General features: G+C 35.8%; 1 protein-coding gene across 3 annotated transcripts in view; it reads right to left on the bottom strand.

The window, feature by feature from the left end:
* The window catches only part of Eip63E (cyclin dependent kinase Eip63E), a 122,377-nt gene that overhangs the window by 77,870 nt on the left and 30,488 nt on the right, over positions 1 to 14,019 (bottom strand). Inside the window, exon 1 of one of the 3 annotated variants that reach the window (XM_068286803.1) lies at positions 3,328 to 3,833. The exons of the other annotated variants lie outside the window; for them this stretch is intronic. The gene's annotated coding sequence lies outside the window, so the exon portion shown is untranslated. Of the gene's footprint in view, positions 1 to 3,327; positions 3,834 to 14,019 lie in introns of those variants that run through there. 3 annotated transcript variants of the gene reach the window in all.

Below are 14,019 nucleotides of genomic sequence, written 5' to 3' on the forward strand. Positions count from 1 at the left end.
TGATTTTTTTGTTTTTCCGGTGAGTGAACGGATCCGCCGATTCGTCAGACCGTCGGACAATGTCGTTCATTCAAACTCATTTAACATATTTTATTTTATATGATTTTTATGCTAAACACGCTTTTCAAGGCAGCTAGTTTTTATTACCATATAGAACTATTTTTCTTTTTATCGGTAAAATCGAAGGCAAAAGATGGGGCGTGTCCGATAAGAAGTCTGTATGTATGTATGTGCTAGTTGGTTTTTGTTGCTGTTACTTTATAAGAAACTCATTTTGGTAACAACAAGAAGTAGGAACACAAAATTAGTCAACCAGTTGCATGGAGTTGACGTATTATTGCCCACCTGTTTTAATAGTTTTTGCACACGGCAGTCGCGTCAGAACTTTTTGACTAACTTTGCGTGTTTGCCACTCGTTTATCAGAGTTGCCAAATCGCCATAAGATGTCTGCTAAAGCAACCGACCAGCCAGAGGTGGAGCCGAACAACAACCAAATACACACACACACTCAAACACAATCTAATTAAAATTAAAATATATAGGTTTTTTTTTTTTGCTTTTGTCGGGGGGCGAAACGAAACAAAATGAAATGAAATGGAAGAAGAAAATAAAACTCCCCAACCAACAACTGGAAAATCTTAATTACCTTTGTGGGACCCTTTTCTTTTGACTTTGCCTTTTTCTTCCGCCTCTTCTCGCCCTCATAGCTGACCGATTTGATTTAGTCATCAGAAATGATCCAATTTGGTAGGTATGTAAGTATATATCAAATTAGGCGAGGCCCAACTATAAGTAGAAAATCTCTTCTTTTTTTTTCGTAATTAGAGAAATTAGGCCTAGTTTTTGGACTAACTCATCAATTTCAAAACGGAAATTCATTTATTAGTTAATTCATTTTAAATATCATTAATTTCATAAGGTTAACTGACCTAGATGGCAAACCGAAAGTCAATATAAAAATGTTATTAGACAATCCTTCATCCGACTTGTAATTGATTTAGCCATCAAAAATGATGATCAAAACTTGTTCTAAGGCGGCATTAATTACTCTGAAAACAACATCAATTTATAATTAAATTGCACTAATCGCATATAACCGATATGGAAAGTCGAGTCTAACAAATAAATCAATCACAAAATACAAAAAAAATTGCTTCTATCTTTGCCTAGTTTCGGCTTATTCATTTCTATCTCTTTCTCTCCACTGTCTGTCTGTCTGTCCGTCTGTTTGTCTGTCTGCCTCTGCGGCTATCTGTGTTTGTTTCTCTGGTAATGAGTTTTGGATGCCTTGTTGATATTTACTACATATGTACATATACATACATATGTATATATATAAATATAGACAAATATCTGATAAGAGTAAAGTGCTTCCATAAAGCATAATGCCTGATTAAACATATGATTAGAGGTACTCTGGGGCGGTTAAGCGGTGGTTATACATAGTCGAGATACAATTTTCGATACGATTTGATTTCCTTATCGGTCGAAGAAGAGGAGAGTGCCCTGGGGCAACTCGAGGAGGTATGACGTCCGCGACACAAACGCCGACGCTTGGGTCAATGTTCTAATAAAACAAGTTCAATTCAACTTGAATTAATTTCAATTGCACACACTGTAAATAATGCTGCCCCATACATGATGAGGGCTCAATTTTTCTCCATCTCTCCCCTCTCTCTCTCTGTGTGTCTTGACTCTTGCTCTTTTGGGGCGGCAAGCTGACTTAAACTGGTTTTTCAACTACTGACCATGTAGTATATATATATGTGTATATGAAGATGGTATATATTATATACAGATTCTTTTTGGTTTTAAATAAATTTTTAGCCACTGCACAATTTTTCAATTAAATGCATTTATTTGTGCTTTTCTTTTGCTTCCTTCGTTTATTTCCTTTTTTTTTTTGCGTCTGTCAAAATATTTACGCTTAATTTTAATAAAATTTACTTTGATGCCTTCTATCTCTCTTTCTCCCTGGCTCCACACACACTGGGCGTTACGTTACGTTTTCGGGTTTCATGTTTTAATATTTGCATAACATTTTCAATGGACTTTTTATGCATATTTTTCGAAAAACACATACAAAATACTGGGTGACCATCGTCGGCATTCAGAATTGACCTTTCGCAAGACTTCATTTAGTTGAAATAAACTTAGTCCATAATAGAGGAAACAATCAAGTTTTGAAAAACAAACTGATAATGCTCAAAGACTGTGATTCGCATGGATTTTTTCAATAGTAGAAGTTTTTTTTTTGTAGAAACCAACTTTTAATCTCCTTTTGACTCTATGAATGGGTCATTCTTGAAGCGGCTCAAAGTCAGCAAAAATAAGGAGATTTTTGTCGAATAAATGTTCCTTATGGGTGGATTGAAAAAACAAACAAATATACAAAAAGAAATCACCCTGTATACTGATGTGGCACATAAATTTATATATTTTGTATTTATTTATTTTAAATATGTGTACTTATACATACACATACATACATGTGTATGTGGAATGTGTATGGAATGTATGCGTGTTAAATCTTTGTCTGATTGGGAGAATTTTTTCCAAACGCATGAATCATTCAAAAATTAAAGTTGAATTTAATGTCCACTACAATCATTTCCTTGAATGAGGAATGTTATTTGGCCATTGATTAAGGTTGCTAAAGAAAACAATTTTTATCTTCATTTTAATAATATACAAATATATTCATATTCAGGGAATAATTTGTTAATTAATCAATCAAAACTAACAATTTTATTTTAGGAAAGTTTTTTTTCCATCTCTGACTGTTGAATGTAAATATGTAGGTATTTAAAAACAAAATTTGTTTAAAATAAATATGCCCATTGAATTTAAATATAATTTCAATCGTTTTCAATTTTTGGTTTGTTTTTCTTTTACCATCATCATGGAAACTTTTAATTTTCCCTCTTACTCATATCATTTCGCACAATTAAATTGTTTATATATTTTAATTACCAACAAATAATAAACAAAATTAAAAGAAGAAATATAATTTTATTACACACACACACACACACAAAGACACAAACAAAATGCTAGTGAGAGAAATCGAGAAATGAAGTAGAGAATTCTGTTGAAATTAAAAATAAACCCACAAGAAATTCTTGTACGAAAACAAAAGGTAAAAACCAACAAAATTGAATTAAAAATATCAAATTTGTTTATTTGCGAGAGAAGGCATTATTACGCCTTCTCGCTCTCTATCTCACAATGAGGGTTTCTCTCTCTCTCTCTCTCACACACTGTTACAGTTAGCTTGCATACTTAAATTTAACTATGTATGTACATAATTTAATGTTTATACGCACCGGCACCAAAATTGTTGTTGTTAATTTTAGTTGGTTGATTTATTAATTCGGCAATTTTGAGGCTGTTTTTTTTCTCGTTTCAGAAGGGAATTCAATAAACACACAACTGAGAGAGGTCAGTTGGTTGGTAGTTTGCTCGATCTCTTGATTCTTGGCAGTTGGGCGGATGGGGAACCGCAACAAACAAACACGCACTCACGTTAAAAAAAAAAATGAATATGTTTGGTTAAGTTTTCTTTTTCTTTTTTTTTTGTGGTGTTTAATATTTATTAATTTATTTTTTTTGGTTGCAAACTTTCATTTATGGCACGCCAGACAACATTTTGATGAATTTTTCTTGCAGTTTTCGTGTTGGTTTTAATGTTTTTTCTTGTGTGTATGTTTTTTTGTATTATTATTTTGTTTTTTTATCAATTTCACTTTATGAATATCCAGGAGATATCGGGTGTTTAGAGAGTATTTAGATATATTACACTCGGCGCCCTGTTATCGCTAACAACGAAGTTATGCATAAAAAATAAAAACGAGGTCAAATATTATCTACAGACAAAACACAACAATAAAATAAAAGTCATTATGAAAGATACTCGATGGGACGAGACGACGATGACGACGACGACGACGACGACCACAGACAACACAGTAGCAAGAATGGTAACAGCAACAACAATAACAACAATACCAACAAAGAGCAAATGTCGCCGCTCTTACGCTCGATTTTTTTTCTTTTTACTGTTATTTGGGGGTTGTTGTTGTTGCCATTGTGGCTAAGGGTGGTGGCTGTAGTGTATTAAACAAACAACAACAAAAAAAAAGAAAATACAAAACGAACACAAAAAACTCAAAATAAAAATCACAATATAAATTTTAAAAAATTCTACCACTATTTTACATTTTTTTTTTTTTTTATTATTTTTTAACTTCTGGTTAATTGTGTTTTATTAATGTCTTTTTAGTTCGTTAAGAATTTGAAAAAGTTATTTAAATATCTTGTTTTTTATCCGGATCACACAACCTGCCGCTTTGAGTTTCGCACACGAAATGAGGTCAACAAGATACACGGGACATAACAGGACGTCGACAGTAGCAACAGCAGCAGCAGCAACAGCAACAGCAGCAGCAAAAGCAACAGCGACGCTTTTTACTACAGCGCGAAGAAGACTACGTCGACAATTTTACGTTACACGAATGAATCGACGAAGTAGTCGAAGCCTGCCACCTTCCCTCTGCCTGTTCCTGCTGCCTGCCGCCTGCCATGAAAGTAGCGCAAGGGCGCCCACCACCTGATTGAAGAAGCTGACTATTGAGAGAGGGTGGTGGGCCACTACTACTACTACTACTACGAACACCATCACCAACACCGCCACCATCATTGTCATCATCGTCGTCGTTCAAAGAGAGAGCTCTCTCTTTATTTTCTTTCCCTTCTAACGTTTGCTTTCTCTTCAATGCGTGTGTGTGTTTGTGTTGCTCTTATGCCATTGCCGGCTTGTGGAACGTAACAAAAAAGGCTCTCTCTCTCTCTCTCTTTCTCTTTACAAAACGCCCGGGCATCTTGGTTTATTACGTATACGCAATGTTGATTACATGATTTGAACGTGAGTAGGTCGTGGGCGGACTGAGGCTTAAAAGAGGCATAGCACAACAAGACCCGAACCATCCATTACACCCATCATTACCATTGCCAGGTGTCTATGTTGTCTGTATGAGTACCACTGGGTCAAAGGCCACACACACCATAGTCAATTGATAAGAGATCACGAAAAGTAATAATATAAAAGTTAACAGTATTAGTAACAGGGCTAAAGATATATTTTTTGCGTTCAAATGACTCCCATTGTTTTATCATTCTTACAGTTTTAGAGCAATTGACTGCAGTGCATGTAAGTATTTGCGTCACAGTCTTAGCATTTTTTTGATCTGATGCATGCAAATTGTGCACGAGAGCGCGACTATTTTCTAGTCAGCTGACTAAACAGACTGGCATTACACTCCGCCCCACAATTGCTTACTATCTTTGCAACTCTACGGGAAAGTGAATTTACTCTTCCTAGTCTAATTAATAGTATTTTGATGAGGACAGTCTGACATAGTTTTATTTAGAATGTAGAATAAATTCTTTGATTCAGTAGCATTATTTATACTCAACGGAATTTCAAAGAATTCATTAGAGATCGAAAACCTTTTAGAAATCAATGTGAAAACATTTTCAACTTTCTGTTAACTATAATTTCATCTTATAGATTCCCAAATTCCGATAATAATAGAGCAACATTTTACAAAAAACTAAACTGAAAACTGTTTAAACTTCAAAGTCACGCACCGCCTTGAACTTTTTTTTTTTCTTGATAAATTATAGGTAGGTATATACATTTATTTAACTATCTTCTATTTTTCATGGCAAAATTGAGCATCATAAAAAATGCTAAAGTCATAATTGCCAAAAATAAATAAAAATAAACAAAAAGAAAGAGTAGAGAGATACCAAAAAACAAAAAAACAATATCAAATTGTGTTTCCGTATAACCTTCAGAGCAATTCGAACGCACTTCAACCCGTGGGCAGGCATAGCAAGTATAACAGAGGGGACTGTAATTACTTGAATTGTAGTTTATATGCCTATGATCAATGTTACTATATCTGGTCATCTGGCCAGATCACGAGTACTTATCTCTACATATCTTAATGGATAAGGTTCCAAGTGGCTTGAAATTGTTAGATCTGTGAAAATTTAAGCTGCCCCTTAGTTGGTCCGGCTGTATAAATAAACGACTAAACTAACTAAACTAAACTAAATACAAACACAAACACACACACACACACGAAAGAAGCGGAATAAACAGAGAGGGAAAATTATTAAGTATGATTATGATTATTTTATTTATTCATTTGTTGTTATTACTCTTGATTTTTTGTGTACTTTTTTTTTTATTTGTTGTTTTGTGTTTTAAGTTTTGATTTATGATGCTGCGGCAAAACGGAACGGAAGCAGCACGTAACTGTTTGACTGACTGAACGCTTCTATGACGTACAACACACACACACACCACACACCACACGATGTAGGTTTGAGAGCCACTGAGAGCGGAGAAAAATAAAAAATAAACACGCAGACCACAGATACGACAGATAACGAGAACACGAACAACGTACGAGAGCTGCTGCTGCTGCTGCTAGCGGGAGCGCCCCCAAAAAACACACTTTTATTCGTGGACTCTATAGTGCGAGCGGGGGATGCGTGCGTCTGTTTTTATATGTGGGAGAGACAGACACACACACACACACTCGCAAGCAAAGAGAGGACAGAGAGTGACAGAGAGAAGCGTCAGCCACGGCGAACGTTCAATTGTGAACTGAATCGAATGCCAAAGTAGTAGCACCAAAATTGCAGTGCTGCTGTTGCTGCTGTCGCTGTCGACGCCGTTGCTGCTGCTGTTGCTGCTGACTGTTGGTGTGTTGCTGTGGTGAATTTTGTTTTCAGCTATGATATTTCATTCAAGCCAACCGCCGGCAAAAACGAAAGAGCGCCATCGAGAGATAAAGGGAGAGCGAGAGAGAGAGAGAGAACGAGGGGCTAAGCTTTGTTTAACTTACGTCACAGATAGCAACAACAACAACAACAACAACAAATTACAGCGTAAGCAAAGTAAACAAAAGACAGCAACTACAGAAATTTTTGTTTTTATTTGTTACAAGGAAGTGGGGGATAAAAATAAATTATACTACACAGTAACAGCAGCAGCAGCAACAACAACAACGACAGCAACAACAACAGCGGGCAATGGGCAAAACTCTGCTGCCAGTGGCCATTGTTTTATGCACGAGCCAAGCCATTGGCAGAGAGGGATCCAAGCAGCAGCGTCAGTCAAAAAGCATGAATCATCGAATCCCCAAAGCAACCAGGAGCGCATTCATATCAAATTTAAAATAAATTTGGGCTAAAATGAAAGGCAAATGTGGTTGGCGCATTCCTGCAAAATCTGTTAATTACAAGCGACTGATTACTTTGTCGAACAACTGTTTCAGAATCCACCTGCCTGCATTTCCTGCATTGATTAAATCAAAATAGAGAGGGTTCAAAGTCAAGTTAAACATTTGTTTAAAATCTAAGCTCTCTAATATTATAATGACTCATATGGCAAAGTACATTTAATTTTAAAAGGCACTTTAATGATTTTGGTAGTGACCAAACTTACCCTGAGATACGCTTGTGTTTTGATTTTGTTTGCCACAAATACCAAGGGAATTATTCATCGAAACGACTGCAACTAATTTTAAACGGTTGTCAAATATTTTCTACTACACATTTCTATATTTCATTACCTACAACTACTACTTTGAAAATCCGCCACTGATCCCCAAGTGTAAGGGCATGCCACAACACCATCGAAACAAATAGCCAGAGCGAGAGCGAGAGAGACCCCAATAATGAAGGAATGCCAGTGAATCGAAAGAGACTCTTAAGTGGCACGCTCTCTCTCTCTCTCTTAACTTCCACAGCAGCAAAACAAAAGCAAAATTCACCACACGAGAAGCAAGGCAACGTGCCACAACAGCGTGCCACAAGCAACGTGTTTCATGTATCTCTCTCTCTCTCTCTCTCTCTCTCACTCTATCTCTCTCTCTCTCTCTCTCTTGGGGGGAGCACAAAAATATTGCATATTTTTGCTCTATTTTAAATTATTAATGAGCGGCTTGTTCAGTTATTAAAAGCCTGGGAATATCGGGTGCGGGAATATCCTTCGTAAAAACAAAAAATAAATAAAAGGAAGCTTGCAGGTGAATTGGAGTTTCGTTACTCCACCACCCAACACCCAACACCACCCTGAGGGTTTGCAACAGGAGACCAGCAAAACGAATCGTATTCCCAAATTTGATTAGGTTTACCCTCTGGTTTACGTTTTTATTTTATTTTTTGTTGTTTTTTGGCTGTTGCTGCTTTCTGGTATTTAGGTTTTTTTTTTTTTTAGACAGTTTGATTGTGGGTTGGCAATAAAAAAGGTAAGACTTGTAAATACTGTTACAAACAGAGTGAAGAGAAAGAACAAGAATAGATGGCAGATACTTAAACATTTGAAGAGGGCTAGGTTAGGGTCGAGTCGAGGTTTATTGTTTGATATTTAAGTGCGATAATAAAAAATGAGACATAAAGTAGAAGAAAATAGCCAGCACAAGTTCGTGATTAGCTTCAAATAAAAACGGTCAGGTTAGTCTCATCCAGATAGACAAAAAAGAAAAAAGGAATTGCCCTTAGGATGCAATGAATATATGTAAATAAGTAAGGCCAGCTGATTTCTTAAAAAAAAAAAATGGCACTTATTAGTTCATCTGACAAAAAATTTATGAAAAATTATTAAATAATGTGAACTATGTGTAAAAAGTGTATATACATTCTCAATCTGCACCAACAGCGAAGTCAATTTAGCCACTAGACATCGTCTGTCCGTCTGTATGAACATTCAGATTGTTGAGACCAAAGAGTGTAAAATTCAAAGTATATTGAACTTGGAGCACCAAAATTTACTATTAAAATCAATAGCCACAGCAAACATCTTCAAAATCTAACTAAATGGAAATTGACATGAAAATGTTTACTTTACTTAAATACTTACGACTTAATTATATTATTAAAAAGTTAAAAATTTGCATAATTCAAAAATTATCTAAAATTTTTAAAGCATTTGAAATGAGTTCAAGTTTTCAGCAAGCCATTATCTATCTCTTGAAAAACAATTTGAAATTGCACAAAATATCATTAAGTAAGTATGAGAAGTGAATATATACGTTCATACATATATATTCCCCTACACTCGGCTAATTTACATTTTAAACGCCCCAAGTAATCTATGTAGATACAGTCACTGCATTACCATCGAAACCATTCCAGCCCCTACCCACTCAAAAAAACAAAAAACAAAATAAAACTTTCGTATTTGTTGTTTGTGCCTATGTAGCAAAATAAATTTTGTAGTCTGCTGTCTTGCTGTTACTTTGTGCTCCCGAAAGTGTTGCATTTGTTTAGGCTTTCCAGCTCAGGTGAGTTGAGAGAACACGCAGGAGCAGGAGCTGGAGTAGGAGTAGGAGAAGGAGTAGTAGCAGTAGCATGAGTTGGAGCTCAGCTTCTGCCTTTTCCCCCAGTGACCAAAACAGTAGGCTAAAAATTGCGTGTGAAATGGTTTTAACTTTTGCTTTTTATCTTCAATGTTGCAACAACACGAAACAGGTAAACAAAAATAAGGCAAGAAACAAAAAGGGACTTTGAGAGTCCTTATGGGTTACGCATACGCCATGTGTGTGTTTGATTGTATGTTAGGGAACAGAGCGGCCCTCGCTGTCGGTTAGAGGGAGAGTAGTTCCAGTTTTCTTTGGTCTTAGCACTGCGAAAAGAAATTGAAACGATATATCCAGGTTTCTCGTTCAAGTATAGAAAACACCAAAATCCCCTAAGAGTTTTGGCAACGAATTTGTTATACCCTGTTGTAAAGCTTACAAGTAATTTGTGCTATATTTTAGCGATAATTCCCTATAACTTTAATGATTGATTTATTATTTAGTTTACGTCGTAATATAAACGTCTGTCTAATGTCTAAATATTGAGCAACTTTTTATTGAAAATATCTTTTTGGGTGTATGTCTAAGACATCTATCGGTCCATATATTTTCAACCTAAATTTGATCATTATAAAGCTAGACATACCTGTCACTCAAAGTGACTGCTGGGTAAAGAAAACTCGCATAAAAGTTTTGCTCAGTGTAAGTAAGAATATGCGTGTCTTATTCTCTTTTACCTTTTTCTCTGTTTTTTTTTTTTTTTGTGTATGTTTTCTTTCTGTTTGCTGTTTTGGAAGTTAACTTTCTAAGAGGTAGAAATGCAAAAGTAAAAATCTCATATGAAACTTCTTGGCTTGACATTTCTTTTCCTTTATATAGGCAAATTTAATGGAAAACGACGTGTCTCACTCTCCCTCTATCTCTCTCCTGTCTCTCCATGTGTGTTTGTTGAGTGAAAAAGGAAAAGCCACAAGCCTAACTTAGGGGAGAGTGAGAAAACTTTCAGCATACGAAATGTGGAAAATAAACAAAATGAATTTATTTGAAATCGAAACGGATTAGGCACAAGACCTATGAATAGGGATGGAGTGCAACGATACCGAAATATATATGTACATATGTAGATGGGGTAGGACAAATGGAAGGAGAAAATATACCCACAGATAAGGCGTGAAAATGTAACAGGCAATCAATGTGTGAGTGTGTATGTGTATTTGTTTATGGGCGTGGCCCCGTAAACCCAACTGTCCGACTTAATTGACTTTTGAAGTGATGCTGCTGTTGCCTCTGGAACCCAAAAACCAAAAAAGCCAACGCTTTTCATCCTCCCCTATCCATAAGCAATATATGTATGTACATATATGCCTCCATTTTTCCCCCCAAACATATCTCCTAAGCACACACGCACACATACATTCAAATAAATGCTGTGTGTATGTGTGTGGAACACATAAAATCATTTAAATAATAAATGCCCCTGGACTTTTTTCTCCAAACTTTATTATACAGGGAAAGGCGCACAAGAGCAGGGAAGAAGATGGAGATGAAGCTTAGCATGTAATCAAAGTTGGTCTAATGAAAACATTTACAAAAATTTTCTATCCTCTACACACACACACACTATCAACCGCTGCTGCCTTCCTGGTGTGTGTGTGTGTGTGTAAAGTGTTTCCGGTCATAAAATCAATAAACTTAAATAACTACAAATAACTGAAATTGGAGCACGAAGTGAACCTAATTGCACATCACAATGACATTAACAGAAACTTGTAATGAATCCCCCCTCTTGGCCCATCTGCAGTCCCGCTTGTGTCTTTTGTGTAAAAGAGATGCAATTCTCTATGCTCTTCCTCCTCCCACAACATGCCCCAATTATCAGCTTGATATGAATCGGATTAAAGGCTCTAAGAGTTTAGCCGGTGTCCTGGCCTAAGGGCAACGCTGTGATGATGTTGGCATCATTTTAGCTTTGCTCGTTTTGGTCGCAATAATAATAATTCATTCGCCCAAATAAATATGCTAAATTATGTGCTAGATGTGTTGCACAGTGCTGTCCAAGAGTTCATTTATTGCATTATTTAATATGAGATTGGCTCAGGGGGATCTATTGACAATCGATTAATTAAAATCGAATCTCTGCCGCTTTGCCAAGTACGTATTTTGTTATGTTTGTATACAAACTTTTGCCAAGTACTGTATACATATCTGCAGGTACTGTTTGTTTCTGCCTGTGTTTTGAATTATGTTGTTTGCCTTTGTGGTTGACTTTTGTATTAACACGAAAATGCTTTGTGGTTTCTATGGTCGAAAATTTTCAACATATTCTCTTGATAGTTTGACAAGCATTGCTACATTTAATGAGATTTGCCAAAATACGCAAAATACATTAGAAAAAAAAAACGGATGACAGCAGTTAGTGCGCTTAGTAATTAAATTTATTGTATATGTATTTCCAAATTAATTGCTTAATACCGTTTAAAGTGATAAGTCCTGTGAGAATCAAAAGATGAATTTATATTGGAATCGATTTTGTCATGGCGTACTATCATTTAAAGACCTAATCTAATCAAAATTGATATTTAAGAGCTTATATACCTCAATTACTTTGTTGTCTGATTAACTCTTTGGCTAATGGCTAACTTTGAAATGGACTACATCGACATGCATCGCCTCCCCCGTTGGCAATCGTTCATTTAAGTCTCACACAGTTCAAAAACTAAATATTCCCATGATGAAACAATAACAACGGATCGGCCATGAACTGAAAGAGGTTTCCCCCCAATACACTCTACATTTGTATGTATGTATGTAGATATATAAACGTCAGAGCATAGAGCAACCACTCGGGGCTCCTCTAGCCGACAATCACAATCAGAAGCACACACTTCCGGTCTCACTTTTATTCAATTTTGCTACTGCACTTTATTGCTATTCAAAAAGTAACAAAAAGAAGAGAAGAGAGGAGAAAAAAAAACGTATAAAATGCAAAACGTTCTCGTTTCAACTAAAATGGTCTATAAACATTTTGAGTCATTGCCATGAGCAGCTCGCGACTGGATGACTGGATGGACGACGACGACGACTACGACGACTTCATGTGCCGTGAGAGTGAGAATCAATTTACAGCTAGCTACATAGCGTTGCACAAAAAAAACAACATACACACACACACACACACACAAAAACAAAAAGAAAAATTAAATCAAACAAACAAACTGGCACGCACAAGCATTTAATGGAAACGAAAAAGCCAAAAGAGATCGCGCTTTGCTCCTCTCTTTTGGCATCCCTCCTCAATCGGAACTGATGGAGCGCGGCGGGAAAGGCCACCACATGTGTGTGGCAGCTTCAAAATGAATTTGAATGAATTGCAAAAAACAAAAAATACTCAAAAAAAAGGAGTCCACATGTTATTTGCTGTGGACCATGAGATACCCTGTATCCCTGAAGAACTCATCTAAACACTCGTTTTATCTTAAATGCTCCTGCCCCATAGACTTCTCGGTCAATATTCTTTATAATTCTAATCCCAATTTAGTTTATCATCATTTAGTTTGACTTTTTGTCAAACATCTGGCTTATACCATTTGCGCTTTTGATACTAGGGTATTAAGATAGATAGAACAAAACTAAAAGTTTAAGGAGAGAGAAGGGAATATGCAGCAGCACCCAAAAGAACGGAAATCATTTACCAAAATGCTGGACAGGAAACCGAATGTAGCGTCTCAAGTGCTTTAATTGCGAGCTTCAACACAAACTAAGTAAATCAAATTGAAGACAAACAAATTTGACAGAAAACTTGTCGAAATGGAAGTAGCAAAAATAGTAAAATAGTTGACTTTGGCAATGCCGAAGGTTAGATGCTCTTGCAGACATTGACATTAACTGTAAGATTTTCTTCTATCCTATTCTAGAAGGGTATCAGGATAAAATTCATTAAAAATTTGAAAACTTTTTCATGGCAAAAATAGGAGACCACACACAATAGTCAGTTCATGAATTATGCATAATTAGACAATTAACCAAGTTGAAGTTGAGTAAAGAAATGGTTGGTAGGGAGGGGTATAGGGTAGAAGTTAAAATGGAATAAGAAACAGCTGATAAACGAACTTTGATAGTCATAAGAAAATAAACTTTCTTGGCTTCACAGTTTCTCTGCTTCTATCTCTCTCTCTCTCTGTGTCTCTCTCTCTCTCTCTGTCTACTGTGTCCTTTTCGCTCTAGTTTCCACTTACAGGCAACTATTTACTAGTTATATTTTTCATTTTCCATTTTGCATTTTGTTTATTTTGTGCTTGAAGATGCAACTTTTGCAACCACAAATCTTTTATTCTATGAAAGCGAGGAAAAACTGTTTCAAAAGCCGAGAAGAGAAGCTGCAGCAACTCGGCAACTTGTTATTTATATGATTTCGCCTCTTACTTGGCTTGGTTGCATACATTCATACATATATATATATATATATATATATATTATATGTTTGTATACATATGCCAGAGAATACAGTTGAGTCTCTTTGTCTTTGCATAGAAAAGCATTATTAACTATGGTTTTATTATACTGTTGAAATTTGATACATTTGTTGTCCCAGCAATCCTTATAAACAAGGATAAAGAAAGTCTCTTTGTTACAATGGGTTTT

This window comes from Drosophila tropicalis, unplaced genomic scaffold, assembly GCF_018151085.1.
Source record: "Drosophila tropicalis isolate 14030-0801.00 unplaced genomic scaffold, ASM1815108v1 contig_463, whole genome shotgun sequence".
NCBI lineage: Eukaryota > Metazoa > Arthropoda > Insecta > Diptera > Drosophilidae > Drosophila > Drosophila tropicalis.